The 16,401-nt window shown below is 38.4% G+C and overlaps 1 protein-coding gene and 1 long non-coding RNA gene across 8 annotated transcripts in view; one reads left to right on the top strand and one right to left on the bottom strand.

Annotated features, from left to right (window-relative positions):
* Positions 1–16,401, bottom strand: part of LOC106089892 (uncharacterized) — a 289,467-nt gene that overhangs the window by 120,529 nt on the left and 152,537 nt on the right. The gene's annotated exons all lie outside the window — the stretch shown is intronic.
* Positions 13,718–16,401, top strand: part of LOC131995722 (uncharacterized) — a 52,195-nt gene continuing 49,511 nt past the window's right edge. The window contains exons 1-2 of the long non-coding RNA XR_009397575.1: positions 13,718–13,787; positions 14,002–14,091. This is a non-coding gene — a long non-coding RNA (uncharacterized LOC131995722). The remainder of the gene's footprint in view (positions 13,788–14,001; positions 14,092–16,401) is intronic.

The following is a 16,401-nucleotide window of genomic DNA, read 5'->3' on the forward strand; positions in this document are numbered from 1 at the left end:
TCCATTTTCACTGACAGTTATGGTACATATGTTATAGATTTGCGACATATTGTTTCACTCTCTTGCTGCTTAATGTTCTTTGGTTTCTTTAATAATGATTCCATTACTTTTGATGGGAAACAATTGTTTTGAAGGATCTTGGCGATTTTTCTTAAATTTCTATTGTGGTATCTTTGGTCGCTTTTATAAATGACTCTATTTTTTGGGTGGTTTGATTGATATTTAAATATTCTGCCCGGTGAATATCCAAGTATGGCAAGCTATTATTTACTTTGTGTGAACTGGTGATACTGCCGATCCAATAAGCAAACCTTTCTTTTGCATATACAGCTTGTCTTTATACTTAAAATAACGATTTTCTAGTATCTTAGTACTTTCAGGAAAAGGCACTTCCACTGGGATACTAGAGAAGAAGGAGTGAAAAAATTTTTTCGTTGGTATCTATCGAAGCATGCTTAATTTTTCCTTTAAAGAGTTTTTGACATTGTACTTAGATTCTTCGGTAAAATTAATTAATAAAATTGCAGTAATGTACCTACAAAGATGGCTTGCAGGTGAGTTTTCCGAAGGGCAAACCTCACTAATTATACCATTTGCAGATAATTAATTTACCAAGTCATTATTTTTCTTTCGAAAGGCGGATGTAGGGTTCTTGTCCAGTCGTCGATTCATCACTATGTCGTTTATCATTCCCAACATCCTTTCCTTGTATTCTTCCTTTTTCATTGACACTGTTACATAGCCTTTATCTGCGTTTACTATGGTGATGCTGTCGTTTTCCTTTTACAATTTTCTTATTTTTCCCACTGAGAGTGTATCTATCCATTGGTGTTGACTGGCTCTCTATCATAGAATTTATTTCTTACAATCTCCTGTTCCTCTTTTGTTTCCAATGTCTCTATGCACTCTTCTCCATCTGCAATATATTGTAGTAGCGGGAAATGTGCTCTGGTCTGCGGTTGTGCAAACTTTGTTCCATGAGAAAGAATTTACTTCGTCCGGTATTATTGTTTTTGTTTTGTTACACACCTAAATTAAATCGAATGCAATTAGTACCGATGAATTGTATCCAAGTTTTATGAAACTTGTGCTGCCTAAATTGTTAACATAACAATTTGCTTAACAGCATAATTAGACAATCCACTTCTCCTAGACATTGGGAACTGGCAAAATTTATCCCAATACCTTACTCAAATAATGAGTTCCGGCCTATAGCATTTTTATGTTTTTTGTCTAAAGTTTTGGGACGTTTACTAAATTCGGTTTCTTGAAACCGAAAAAATTTTTACTGAAAACCAATCTGGAAAAGAATCTGCACCACAACTCTAATCGATGTCGTCAATGATCTCCGCTAAAGCCAGGACAAAAACATGACATATTTTCTTGTTTTTTCGACCACAGCAAGGCCTTTGATACAGTCCACCATGACATATTATTGTCAAAACTGAATTATTGTCAAAACTGATACTGCCTGCAATCTAATTTATCGTACTTGTCAAATCGTTCGCAGTGTGTTTTTCTTAACGAGCCTAAATAAAACTCGTTAAATGTAATACAAGGCGTACACCAAGCGAAACCTTTTCCACAGTAAATGAATCATTTTCCAATTGAAATGATAACTTTTTCAAATATATTCAAACCTTTTCCAAATAAAATAAAACATTTTCCAACTTAAATGAAACTTATTTCATTTCAAATCATTTTTTTTTTCAACTCGAATTGAAACTAAGTTTATCTTATATACAAAATTCAATTTGTGTTTGTTTGAAGGTTTGTTTGTATGTTTGTGTGTTCCTTATAGACTCAGAAACGGCTGAACCGATTTTCTTGAAATTTTCACAGATGGTGCATAATGAGCCGGTGGTGAAAATAGGGTACTACATTTTTGTTATTTACTCTCTATATATAGCATTTCCATTTGAAATTAAACCCTTTCCAAATAAAGTGAAACCTTTTCCACAGTAAATGAATCATTTTCCAATTGAAATGATAACTTTTTCAAATATATTCAAACCTGGTGCACAGATGGTGCATAATGAGCCGGTGGTGAAAATAGGGTACTAAATTTTTGATATATATTGAGGGGGCGGACCCTCCCCCTTACCCTAATTTTCAAAAACGCCAGATCTCGGAGGTGGGTAGTGCGATTTAAGCGAAATTTTGTGTGCTCTCATATAGTACCCTAAAAAAAAATTTGGTATCCAAATTTCGGATGGGCCCCACCCTAAAACCTACCAAACATATATTAAGACCAATCATGACAATATGGAACTCAAATGAAAGGTACTTAGGATAACAAAACGTATTTGATATTCAATTGTCGGACCAAGTGTTAGGGGGACCAACCCAAAACACCCCTAAATCGGACATATTTACTGACCATGGCAATATGGGACTCAAATGAAAGGTATTTGCGAGTAGAATACGAATATAATATCCAAATGTGGGACCACGTTTCTGGGGGTCCACCCCTTCCCCAAAACACCCCCCAAACAGGACTTATTTACTCACCGTGGGAATATGGGGCTTAAATAAAAGGTATTTGTGTGTTGATATCCAAATATGGGACCAAGTGTTTTGGGGGGCCGCCTCTCCCCAAAAACATCCCTCAAAGGGGACAAACTTACGACCACAGCAATATGGTGCTTAAATAAAAGGTTTTTGGGAGTAAAGCACGAATCTGATATCAATATTCGGGAAAAGTGTCTATGGGACCACCCTACACCCACAACACCACCCAAAAAGGAAGTATTTGCTAACTATTGCAATATGAGGCTCAAATAAGAGAGTTTTTAAGTAGAACACGAATCCAATATATATTTTCAAGGCCAACTCACTGAGTGGCCGCCCATCCCCCAAACACCCCCAAGCCGGTCATGTTTGCCGACTATGGAAATTTGGGAGTAGACCACGCATCTGATATCAACATTAGGGATCAACTGTCTAGGGGACGTCCCACTACTATAACAACCCCCAAATAGGACGAATTTGCTCACCAAGTCAATTTGGGTCTTACAGAGAGTGGCCAACTCACTGAGTGGCCGCCCATCCCCCAAACACCCCCAAGCCGGTCATGTTTGCCGACTATGGAAATTTGGGAGTAGACCACGCATCTGATATCAACATTAGGGATCAACTGTCTAGGGGACGTCCCACTACTATAACAACCCCCAAATAGGACGAATTTGCTCACCAAGTCAATTTGGGTCTTACAGAGAGTGGAATTAAATATTTATAGGTTTTAAGGCCAATACCCCAAACCGGACATATTTGCTGACTTTTGCAATAAGGAGTTTAAATGAGATTAGAGAATGAATTTGATATCCAATTTTGAGACCAATGACAAAATGGAGTTCAAATAAATGATATATATATATATTCCGGGCACAGTGTTTGGGGGACCAACCCAATCCCCAAAACACCCCTAAATCGGTCATATTTACCGACGATGTCAATGTGGTGCTTAAAAGAAGGGTATTGGGGGTAGAACAAGAATTGATACCCAATTTCGGGACCAATTTTCTGTCTACCCCTTTCCTGAAATACCAGGCAAACAGCAATTTTTACTGACCATCGCAATATGGGGCTCAAATAAAGGTATTTGGGAGTAGAATGCGAGTTTGATATTCAAATGTAGGACCATGTATTTAGGGCATCACCCCTTCTCCAAAACACCCCCCAAACTGTAAAAATATTTCAACCATGCCAATATGTGGCTCAAATGAAAGGTATTTGAGATTAGAAAACGAATTTAACAACCTATTTTGGGGCCAGGTGTCTGGGGGACCCCCTCACCCCCGAAAACACCCCTAAATCAGATATCATGAGAATATCGGGCTGAAATAAAGTATTTTAAGAATAGAGTACACCTTACATCCAAACTTAAATTCGTAGATCAATAAAGATCATATGGGATTCAGATAAAGGTACTTATATTGTTAAACTATTAGTAAAACGATATACTATTTTCGTAGCATGGTACTTCAGTAAAAGCTCTAATTAATTGTCAAAAATATATATTCCAAGGAAAATTTTGTTCCATATAAAGTAAAAGAAGGCGTAGCGGAGCGGGCCCGGGTCAGCTAGTCTTATATATAAAATACAATTTGTGTTTGTTCGTTTGTTTCTTTGTTTGTTCCGTATAGACTCAGAAACGGCTGAACCGATTTCATTGAAAGTTTCACAGATTGTGTAGGTTGGTCTCGAAGGATACATAAGCATAGGAGGCGGACCCTCCTCCTTACCCCAAAAGTAGTACCCAAAAATAAAAGTGGACCGATCGGGACAATATGGGATTCAAATGAAAGGTATTCAAGAGTAGAGTAAAATTTCATAATAAAAGTTGGGTCCATGAACTGGGGGAGGGGGACCTCCCCATCCCCAAAACCCCTTAAAATAGGTTTATTTGCGAGCTTGGCAATATGGGACTCAAATGAAAGGTATTCGGGAGTAGATTACGAACATGGTCAGGAAGTAGGAAGAGGCTTTATAATTTATTGATAACGGAAGGGGCAGACCCTCCACCGTTACCCCAAAAACACCATCCATAATCAAAAGTGGACCGATAATGGGTATCAAATGAAAGTACCAACACAAAACTGCCCCAAACAGACATATTGGACATTCATTTCAATATGGGGCTCAAATGAAAAGTATTCGGGAGTAGATTTCGAATCTGGCATACAAAATCAGTACAGGGGGTCATGGCACCCCTCAAAAACGCCATTAGACCCTTTATGACTATATGATACTTGGCTGAACCGATTTTCTTAAAATTTTCATAGATTGTGTACATTTGTCTGGAAGGAAACATAGGCTATACATTTTTAGATATCTGGTGAAGGCGGACCCTCCCCATTACCGCAAAAACGCCACCCATATCCGAAAGTGTTCCGATGGGCACAATAAAGGTATCAAATGAAAGGTATTGGAGACCAGAAAAAGAATATGGTATTAAAATTTGGGTCCAAGTACTCAGCGGGACCCCCTCTCCCTAGAGTATGTTGCACAGGACACATCTGAATTTGAACAGGGCTATTTAAGACTACTTGCTTCACAGGCGCAATAGAAAACAAATCACATCTTACTTCCCTTATTCCAATCCAACTTATCCAACGATGCTAATAGCAACAAACACAAACATATTTTGCCAAAATCTTTTGATCTTCGCACGGCGATCGCCAAACGGTTGATGCTGCCAGTGCTGTTTTGTGTATAGGCTGTGACCAACACCACATGCAACGTGCCTTTCGTTTAGTTTGTCTGGAATTTCAATGAAAATGATTTACTTTTAATTTTTGAAGCTACAACTGTACTAATAAAAATGATATAAAAATATGCTTAAAACAAAACATGGTTGAAATCAGCTTGGAAAGAGTTTCATTTAAATTGGAAAATTATTCAATTGATTTGAATAAAGATTCACTTGCTTTGGAAAAATTCTCATTTACCTTCGAAAGGGTTTCATTTTATTTGAAAAATGTTGCACTTAATTTGGAAAAGGTTTTATTTAAAGTGGAAACGCTATATATGACCTTCCGACGTTCCTGTAGTTTACAAATGTTTCCGATGATGTCCAATTATATGCAAGTACTAAAACTGCGAATATGAGTACTTGTATTACAAATGTTAACAACGATGTGGAATCTGTCTATAAATGGGCAAGTAATAAGTGTTTGGATCTCAACCCATCAAAAGCTAAATTTATAATTATTGGAAAATCACAAACTCTTCAAGCCAACATCGAATTACAATTTTCGGACAATGCAATAGAACAAGTAGAGTCATCCTGTAATTTGGGTTTAATGTTCAAGTCAAAGCTATCAACCGTACTTTTCGTGCTTCTTGCAAAGTACATGGTATGCAAAGAAATTTATGGAATATGCGAACATGTACTCCTCTAAATATACAGACGATGCTTGCTAAGACATATCTAATCACAGCACTACTTTACGGTTGGGAAGTCTTTGCATATTGTGACTACAACATCGCACGCTACGTCTTTAGCAAAAGAAGGAGAGACAGAATGTCTGAGTATCAATTTCACAACTATCTAAAGATTAGATGCTTAATGCATTTACATTATATCATTTACGCAAGAGAACCTCTGTATCTCTATAATCGTGTACAGTTAACCAGATCCAGCAGAGAAAAAAACTCATTCTACCAAGATTGAATAAAATTCCGAACGCCAATTTCTTTTATCAACACATCACTTCTTTGGAACTCGCTCCGAAAATATTTGCAATTGTTAAGCAATGCTTCTGCTCTTAAGACTGGGCTTTTTAAATTTTATGTTTGATTTGCTCTTAACGAAGTTTAGGTTTAAGCCGTATTTTCTGCATCTAATAAGAAATACTATGGTTGATGAGGTGTTGAGTAGACTATTGTTCTCTGTTCGATATTTGTTGATATGTTTTCCAACATTTTGGTAGTTGGTATTTAGTTTTGTGTAGACCATGTTGTATTTGACTTGCTCTGCGTTTTAATACATGTTGATTAGTTTTTTACTCGACTAAACCACCAGGCAGCGCAGTGACAGGAAAGTCAATGCAACCTGATGAGCAGGAAGTGGATCACCCATTCCAAAGAAGCCCATTTAATGGAGGACCAATGTTTGAGATCATCCAAATAAACCTCCATAGGAGCGGGACAGCTACACACGCTATGAAGGAGAAAATCGGGAAGGGCAAGATTCATATTGCCTTAATTCAGGAGCCATATACCACCCCCAACAAAGTTTCTGAACTGAACCATATCAACTACCAATTATTCTATGCTAACACTGGTACTTGGCCGAGGATCTGTGTTATGTGTCAAAAAGTTTAAATTGAGTATTTTCTCCAGAGATGTCAACATCGGATGCAACAGTGGTGAGGCAGGGAGACTTTGCGATTCTCCGACACCACCACCCACGTCGGACGATTGGTGAGGGATGCAATATATTGTAGATAGGAAATGAGGTATATATAGGGTTCGATGCGAACTCTCACCACATTTCACGGGGTAGTACCAACATTAATAAGCGTCAAGTCCTGGCAGAATTCTTGAATACTAACGAACACTTCATATACACCATTATCTTTGTTAATATAATTATGGAGGAGGTCTCAGATGTATCAATATATTCGGAAAATCAAGTCGATGAGGTTCAGGATTGGAGGGTCTGCACGGAGCACTCCTTCTCTGACCATTGCTACTTTAGGTTTAGATTTGCTCGGTCAGCGCCGAATCCGATAAGCTTCAGTAAAAACAAACTGAGGAGATTCGCAATATTGGGAAAGAGGTCCGCAGACTTTATAACAGAGCACGTCGTAAAAAAGCGGAAGTAGAGTAGGGTAGAGAAAAGGAGGAACATGTTAAGGCTTTTGATGCCACAGGATACGGCGGGAATCACGAAGACAGCAGAATTTTTGCTAAAGGAAGCCACGAAGAGCTTCAAACCATTTAAGTCACCTGGACCTGCTGGAGTATTTCCGGGATTACTACAGAAGGAGGCTGACTATCTGGCTCCCCATCTGGCCAATATTTTCACAGGTAAATTACAACAAGAGATTAATACTTGTCAATACGACAAGAACGAGCAACTGTAGACTGTTGGTACAACGGCTGAACAAAGTCCAATAGGAAAAACGAGAGGATAGAAACAGAGCAGAAAAATTAAATATTTGTTTCTCATTTAGATATGTAAGTAAAATCAGAAACCTAGAAAAATTATATATAGATAAACAATTTAAACTTCGCACATAGATTGGTTGGTGGCGCTTGTGAATATAGATAAATGAGAATTATCTAAGAACGTGCCGCAAGCAGAATTCAGCTCTCAATGGCATGTAGTTTGCTTCATTTGCATTTTCTAAATATGCATTCGTTCCCTTCCCGTGAAAGAAACTATGGCGTAGTGCACGTATACAGGGTTTCGGTTGTCTTAGCTTCCTTTAGCTCTTCCTTTTATTTATTTTCTATTTGCTGTAAATTTGATTTTGATTGTTTCGGCAGAAATACTTGCTTTAAAGAAAAATTAGAAATCAAACACAAGAAACAATAACAACAAAACGCGTCCCAGCCTCTTCACCTGTTTTATAATGCAGCCGAAACTTCGACAACAACAGCAATAAACCATCCATTGCTACCTGCGCAGGGGAAGACCGGCAGCACTCTCGAATCGTTTGTTTTTTTCCACCACACAGGCTTTTATGTCTTTCTGCTTGTGGTGTATTCATTGCCCCTTTCCTTCCCGCTTCGTGTGCAGTGGTTGACGCTCTTGTTCTCTTGTCGTTGTCACCCCGCTGTTTAAGGCACAACACTAAACAGTAGGGGTATTCACGGCGACAAGAGAGCAGGTTTGAATACACTGTACACACTTATAACGTTTCATATTTCTGATTGGCGCAATGTTTGGTGAGTTCAGAATATATTTTGCCAACATACAAGAGATACGTTCGAACTCGCGGTTTATTTCTATGTTCATTATCATCGACCTGATGTCCTCGCTGTATGTCAAACCCAGGTGGGTGAGGATTCTAATCCACAGGATTTTCACATTCCAAGGTATCACACTCTATCTCTTTTTATCCCCCACAGAGGCCTTGTGCTATATGTACGTAATGACATAGTGTTCAATAGGCAGCAACCCGTGGGCTCACAAGATCCAGAATTTAATTCCATTTGGGTTAAATTTAGGATTAGAACACACGTACTTTACTTTGGGTTTATTTATAGAAGTCCAAACTCGGAAAGGGAGGTTTCCTGACTCAATTACTACAATCTTAGAGGATTTTCCGGATAGTGCAATCGTTGTTGCTGGCGATTTCAATGTCTATAACTACTCTTGGCCTTCCCATTCGGGACATACGACTCCAGAGGGTCAATACGCCGAGGTATTTGCCGTGCAGAATGGCCTGATGCAACTAGTGAATGAACCGACACACATTTCATGTGTCGAAGGGCACCAACATAACACTCTTGACTTATTCTTAACTTCACACCCTAAGACGTATGAAGTTAATGTCCTTGCGCCTCTTGCTAATTCCGATCACTGCACAATTTCAGAGTCCTTTTCATATTCTGCTCTTCCTGCCGCCTCTTCCCCAGCCCCGAAGCGGTCAAATTTTGTATACGAAAGAGCACGTTGGGCTGAACTCAACGAATTTTTCCAGCATTTTAATTGGATACTGCGTTTTCTAAACGGTGACGTAAATGCTGCTGCCGAAACGGTGCAGGAAGTAATATTAATAGGAATGAGATCGTTCATTCCGACTAAGAATTTATAGGTAAAATCAAAAGGTATAATTTGATTTAACCGGGCATGCAGAGATGTTGTCACATGAAAAGAGGATGCATTTAGGACTTGGCGTCTGAACAAAAATGCCAATACCGAAACGCTCCACAAACAGGCAGGAACTTCGTGTACCAGAGTACTTAGAAACGAAAAGTTTCTTTACGAACAGCGTCTTCCTGCCAAAGTTATTGTTTCTCCGAGGGGAAGCAAGAGCTTTTGGTCATTCGTTAAAAGAGAAAAGGGCAACCCATCGGCAATCCAAACTCTTGTTAAGGATGATCAGGTATTCCGGACCCTGTTGATAAGGCTAATCTACTGGCTGTAATGTTTCCAGGAAATTCTTCCTTGCTGTTTAGAAATCAACCACTCCCCGTGATTGACCCGTGACCTTGCTTACCGTGCGGGAGTTTTCCCTGCTCGTTGGAAGGTTGCGAACGTTCAGCCCATCCCCAAAAAAGGTGGGGCGAACAAGCCTGCGAATTACCGGCCAATTGCGATATGCTCCGCGCTCTCCAAGTTTATGGAGAGTATGATTAACCATAATCTTGTCAGATACTTGGAGTCCATATGCCTTCTTAGCGACAGGCAGTATGGGTTCCGCAGAAATCGCTCTATGGGAGACCTAATGGCATTTTTGTCGGAACGATGGAGTCGCTCTATCCACCAGTTTGATGAGAGAAAGGTTGCGTCTCTGGATATCTCCAAGGCATTTGATAGGGTCTGGCATGCTGCACTTTTATCAATGCCTGTCGCTTTTGGAGTCGATAATAACTTCGTTCGATTTTTATCGAGCTTTCTCATCGCACTATACGAGTTGTTGTAGATGGGTTCTCATCAGAGAAGTATACATTGACCGCAGGTGTGCCACAAGGTTCTGTCCTTTCCCCATCCCTTTTTCTTATTTTCATTGAGGATCTATTGGGTCAGACTTTGAATCCAGTCTACTCATTTGCCGATGACAGTAATCTGTGTCATTCATATTCATTCGACCATAGGCGCAGTCCTCAAGAAATTGTGAACAGGAGGCGCATTAAGGATGAGACGCTCTCCCAGGATTTGTTGGCCATTTCCGAGTGGGATAGAATGAACAGAGTAGACTTTAACGCACAGAAGACGCAGTACTGTTTCTTGTCTCATAAGCGATTCACTGACCTACTTCAATTGTCGATATCTATAGACGGTATAGATATTGAACAGTCCGATACTCTTGATGTTCTGGACATGAAGATACAATGTGATATCCGCTGGTCAAAACACGAAGTGTCGAAAGAAGCATTCAAGTTTTGGGGTGCAAGAAATATTTCTTCTCTGATCTTCTCAATGTCTTCACTACCTACATCAGGCCGAGGATGGAATATAACTCTCATACATGGGCAGGAGCTCCAAAATCATGCTTGGAGCTACTTGACCGTGTTCAAGCGATGGAAAGCGATGGTGTTAATTGGGGACAGTATGGTATCCAACTCTATTGCTTCTCTTGAACATCGCCGGAATATGCGTAGCGTTGTATTGCACTATCGTTATTTTCATGGCGTGTGTTCCATGGATATTCGTCTTCTTATTCCTGACGTTAAAATTTTTACCAGGAATACAAAACTTGCCAGGAACTCACACCCGTTTGTAATGGATTGGCTAGTCGACCGAACCATGCATTACCGAGATAATTAATTTTTCGCCCGAACCATTCATATGTGGAATCGACTTCCGGCTAATGTCTTTTCCACCGACATTGACGTTCAGAAATTTAAGACTAATATCAATAAACACTACTCCCTCTTTCCCCTCCAACCCTTAACGTTCCTAATTGCCAACGCAATGCACTGCATATATAGGGGTCATCCCCTGCGAGTTGGTTACGTGGAATAAATAACAACTATATATAAAATTTGTCTTAAGAAAAATTTCATTAGAATTATGTTTTAAGAAAAATTTCATCAAATTTTTTTCTTAAAAATGTCATGCTCAATGTGTTGTAGTATATTAAACAACCAGTAAAAAAAATTTACTCAATTTTAAAAATACTCCCAGAAGAGGAAACTACATCCCAAATTGTAATCCGGGACATGTCAAAAAAATTTTTGTGTGGAAAAAAAATTTTGATAGCAAGTTTTTACTGAACTTTATTACTATTAATTCTCGGGATTCGTCAGTATAGAGTACACCACGTTATAAGAGCCAGTTTAATATACAATTTTTGTATTTAGATTTCATTGCAGATTGTCCGGCTATGGCCTGTTGCTTAAAAGCATTTGGCCGGTGATCTGTATAGCGATTTCTGATTTGCCGTGAATATTCATCAGCAGAATTTGGCAAATGGATTATGGTACTTTACATACCAACCCAACTAGAGTTGGTTGCAAAGCACACATCTGAATTTGAACAGGGCTCTTAAAGACGACTTGATTCACAAGCGCAAAGAAAACAAGTAAAATTTTACTTACCTTATTCAATTCCAACTTATCCAACAATTCCAATAGCAATAAACAAACACAATTTTGCCAAACCTATTTGTTCTTTGCACTTGGATCCGCCATCGGCTGATATTGCTAGTTCTGTTTTGTGTATAGACAGAGATACCCTACACCACTTGCGACGTGACTTCCGTTTGTTTTTTCTGTTTTCGCTTTCTTTTTAACCCACCACCGTAGTATGGTGGTATACTAATCTTGTCATTCCGTTTGTAACACATCGAAATATTGAACTGCAACCCCATAAAGTATATTTATTCTTGGCCGTCTCATCATTCTGAGTCGATCTAGCCATGTCCGTCCGTCTGTCGAAATCACGATAGCGGTTGAAGCTAGCCGCTTGAAAATTCACTCAGATACTTCTTATTGATGTTGGTCGTTTGGGATTGCAAATGGGCTATATCGGATCAGATTTCAATATAACATCCATCCAAACCGATCTCCCGATTTGGCTTCTTGAGCCCTTGGAAGCCGCAACTTTTGTCCGATTTGGCTGACATTTTGCACGTTGCAATTGGATCATGGTGCTTTACTCACCAACCCAACTAGAGTAAAGATGACTTGATTCTCAAGGGCGATAGAAAAGAACTAAAATCTTACTTCACTTATTCAAATTCAACTTATCCAGCATTGCCAATAGCAACAAACAAACACAATTTTGCCGAACTTATTTGTTCTCTGCACTGAGATCAGTGTGAAATGAAATATGGTATACATGGTCCTTTAAATATATAATTGCACTTTTAAGACATTTACATTAACATTTTGTGGAAGATATAATTCTTAACCAAACAATCAGCAGCATTCTTAAGCAAACAATCAATCAGTGGACTACTATTGTAATAGTCAGCAAATATGTCCGGTTTGAGAGTGAGGTTGTTTTAAGTGATGGTGCGTGCGGCCACTGAGTGTCTTGGGCCCAATATATATATATATATATATATTAGGTTCGTCTTCCACTCTGAAATACATTTTATTTGAGCCCCATATTGCAATGGTCAGCAAATACGTACTATTTGGGGTGTTACGGGATGGGGTGGTTGATATCAGATTCGTGCTCTACTCCCAAAGACCTTTCATTTTAGCCACATATGGTCAGTAAATAAGTTCTGTTTGAGGGGTGTTTTGTGGAAGTGATGGACCCCCAGAAGCTTGGTCCCACATTTGGATATCAGGCTCATATTCTACTCGCAAATACCTTTCATTCGAGGCCCATATTGTCATGGTCGGTAAATATGTCCGATTTAGGGATGTTTTGGGGGTTGGGGTGGACCCCCAAACACTTGGTCCCACAATTGGATATCAAATACGTTTTCTACTCTTAAATACCTTTCATTTGAGTTCTATATTGTCTTGATTGGTCTAAATATATATTTGGTAGGTTTTGGGGGCAGGGCGGCCCCCCTAGGTACCCCATCCGAAATTCTGAGAGGGCTGGGGGAGAGGGGTAGGTATAGGGGTTTTCATATATTTTCATCAACAAAACTAATTTAGTTGTTTAGGAATTTCTTACACACATTAGAAACAAAATTCAGTTATGTATAGTTAATTTTTTATGATTAAATTCATATTTTCTAATTTAATAATTGTAACGGTATTTCAGCAAAGGAGATGACGACTTCTTGTCAAAAAATTTGTGTATTTCTTTGCATGTGTATGTGTTGATATGTTTTGTTTGGTATATTTCGACAGCGCCACGGCTCGTGGTTTTTCCTTATAATTAAATTAAGGGCAAATGTGTAAGAGTGTGTATGAGTGTATGTGCGCGCTTATTGCTTTGTTATTTGAAGGAATGAGTATCGGAAGAGAGCCGCGGAAAAAAGTGGCTAGATGTTACGGATGAACACAATGACCCTTTTGTAAAAAGTGTGATTATATAACCAACGAAAGATGTAGAAGGAAAATTAATAAATTGTTGTAGCAGTCTGCTTTGGGTTTCTAAAAGTGAATAGTTCAAAATGAAATGTAAAGAACATCACAACTTTTTTCAAGATTTCTGGTGCACTGAATGCAACTAGAAGCAGGAATCGTCATTTCAGGTAACCTCTATTTAAATTATTTGTATTATTAAACAGTTCAATAGGTATTTTTTTCTTGCTTTCATTTTACTTTTTTGAACCACAAGCATGTTTTTGTGCAGCGGAGAAATATTCAAAGCAGCAGATAAATATTCACTTTAGATATTTTTTTTATTTCATTTTCGACATTTTATTCGGAAAATCCTAACTCCGGTTATTATATCAAAACCACAAGTAACCGTGGAGTTTAGCAGCAGATAAATATCCAATTTGGCCAGGGAGGGTAAAACACGTCAGAGGATACATATAATAACTCATTTTAAAGGTAAATACAATTTTTTGATAATTTATTTATAAGTGCAACTTGAAAGTGAAACGCAAGTGTAATAAAGCGATCAAATTTGAACTTTTTGTTTGACTAAAATCTTATATACAAAAATCAATTTGTGTTTTTTTGTTTGTTTGTGTGTTCCTTATAGACTCAAAGACGGCTAAACCGATTTTCATGAAATTTTCACAGACAGTAGAGATTAGGCACCCGGTGAAAATAGGGTACTAATTTTTTTTGATATCCGAAGGGGGGCGGACCCTCCCCCATACCTCAATTTTCAAAAACGACAGATCTCGGAGATAGGTTGTGCGATCTAAGCGATATTTTGTGTGCTCTCTTATAGTAACCTAAAAACAAAAATTTGGTTCCAAATTTCGGATCGGGTACCGCCCCGCCCCCAAAACCTACCAAGTATATATATGCACCGTGACTGGGACTCCAACGAAAGGTATTTAAGGTTAGTAAACGTATCTGATATCCAATTGTCGGACCAAGCGTTTGGGGAACCACCGCAACCCCCAAAACACCGCCAAATCGGACATATTTACCGACCATGGCAATATGGGACTCAAATGAAAGGTATTTGCGAGTAGGATACGAATCTGATATCCAAATGTCAGACCAAGTTTCTGGGGGTCCACCCCCTCAATAAAACACCCCCCAAACAGGACTTATTTACTGACCATGGCAATATGGGACTTAAATAAAAGGTATTTGAGTGTAGAATACAAGACAATTGGGTCTTCAAGACAGTGGAGCTCGATATTGATAGTTTTTAGGACCCATATCCCAAACCAGACATATTTGATGACTTTTGCAATAAGGTGTTTTAGATAAGAAAAAAATAGGATATCTAATTTCAAAGGCAATAGCAATATGGGGTTCAAATAAATTATATATAAAGGGTGATTTTTTTGAGGTTAGGATTTTCATGCATTAGTACTTGACAGATCACGTGGGATTTCAGACATGGTGTCAAAGAGAAAGATGCTCAGTATACTTTGACATTTCATCATGAATAGACTTACTAACGAGCAACGCTTGCAAATCATTGAATTTTATTACCAAAATCAGTGTTCGGTTCGAAATGTGTTCAAATTTTGACAAATTTTGTTCAGCGATGAGGCTCATTTCTGGTTGAATGGCTACGTAAATAAGCAAAATTGCCGCATTTGGAGTGAAGAGCAACCAGAAGCCGTTCAAGAACTGCCCATGCATCCCGAAAAATGCACTGTTTGGTGTGGTTTGTACGCTGGTGGAATCATTGGACCGTATTTTTTCAAAGATGCTGTTGGACGCAACGTTACGGTGAATGAACACATTTCGAACCGAACACTGATTTTGGTAATAAAATTCAATGATTTGCAAGCGTTGCTCGTTAGTAAGTCTATTCATGATGAAATGTCAAAGCATACTGAGCATCTTTCTCTTTGACACCATGTCTGAAATCCCACGTGATCTGTCAAATACTAATGCATGAAAATCCTAACCTCAAAAAAATCACCCTTTAGATATATGAGAATAAAGCACGATGTTGATATATTTTTAGGGCTAAGTGTTTGGGGGACCTCACCCCCGAAACATCCCTATATCGGTCATCATAAGGATATCGGACTCAAGAATGAAGTCTTTTATAAATGGAGTACATCTAACATCCAAATTTAAATGGCATTTAACCCTCCAAGCGATTTCGTAGTCGCATTAAAAAGATACAATGGAATTCAGATAAAGGCACTTATATTGTTATACTGTTAGTCATGCGATATGCATATTCTATTTTCATAGCATAGTATTTTGCTAAAAGCTCTTTAATTGTCCAAAATATATATTCAAAGGATGATTTTGTTCCATATAAAGTAAAAGAAGGCACAACAAGGCGGGCCCTGTTCAGCTAGTTGTAAATAAATTACCATTGTTTTTTCCTTTTTGATTAAGCGCAAATTAAATACATGTAAAGCAGTTAACTCCAAATAAAATGATAAATTTCCTAATTAATAATGCTCTTTGTTATGTATTGTAATCTATTGGCAGCTCTATTCACGAGTTGTTTTGTCTCAATATGGCACCTCTTATTTTGTTATTGTATTTTATGACATAATTGTGACACATGTGAATTTCATTTGTCATCTATCTTAATTAAAATTATATTAAAGTAAACTATTGTGGTTCATTTACTAAAAGTGAGGACACAACAATTGATGTCAGAAGTGGAATACCTGGTACTCAAGGTACACCATCCCTTCAGGCACTAGCAGATATCTTTAGGACTGCTTTGGAGATGGTTATGTCGAACGAATCGGCTAG

The sequence above is a fragment of the Stomoxys calcitrans genome, chromosome 3 (genome assembly GCF_963082655.1).
Source record: "Stomoxys calcitrans chromosome 3, idStoCalc2.1, whole genome shotgun sequence".
NCBI classification, from domain to species: domain Eukaryota; kingdom Metazoa; phylum Arthropoda; class Insecta; order Diptera; family Muscidae; genus Stomoxys; species Stomoxys calcitrans.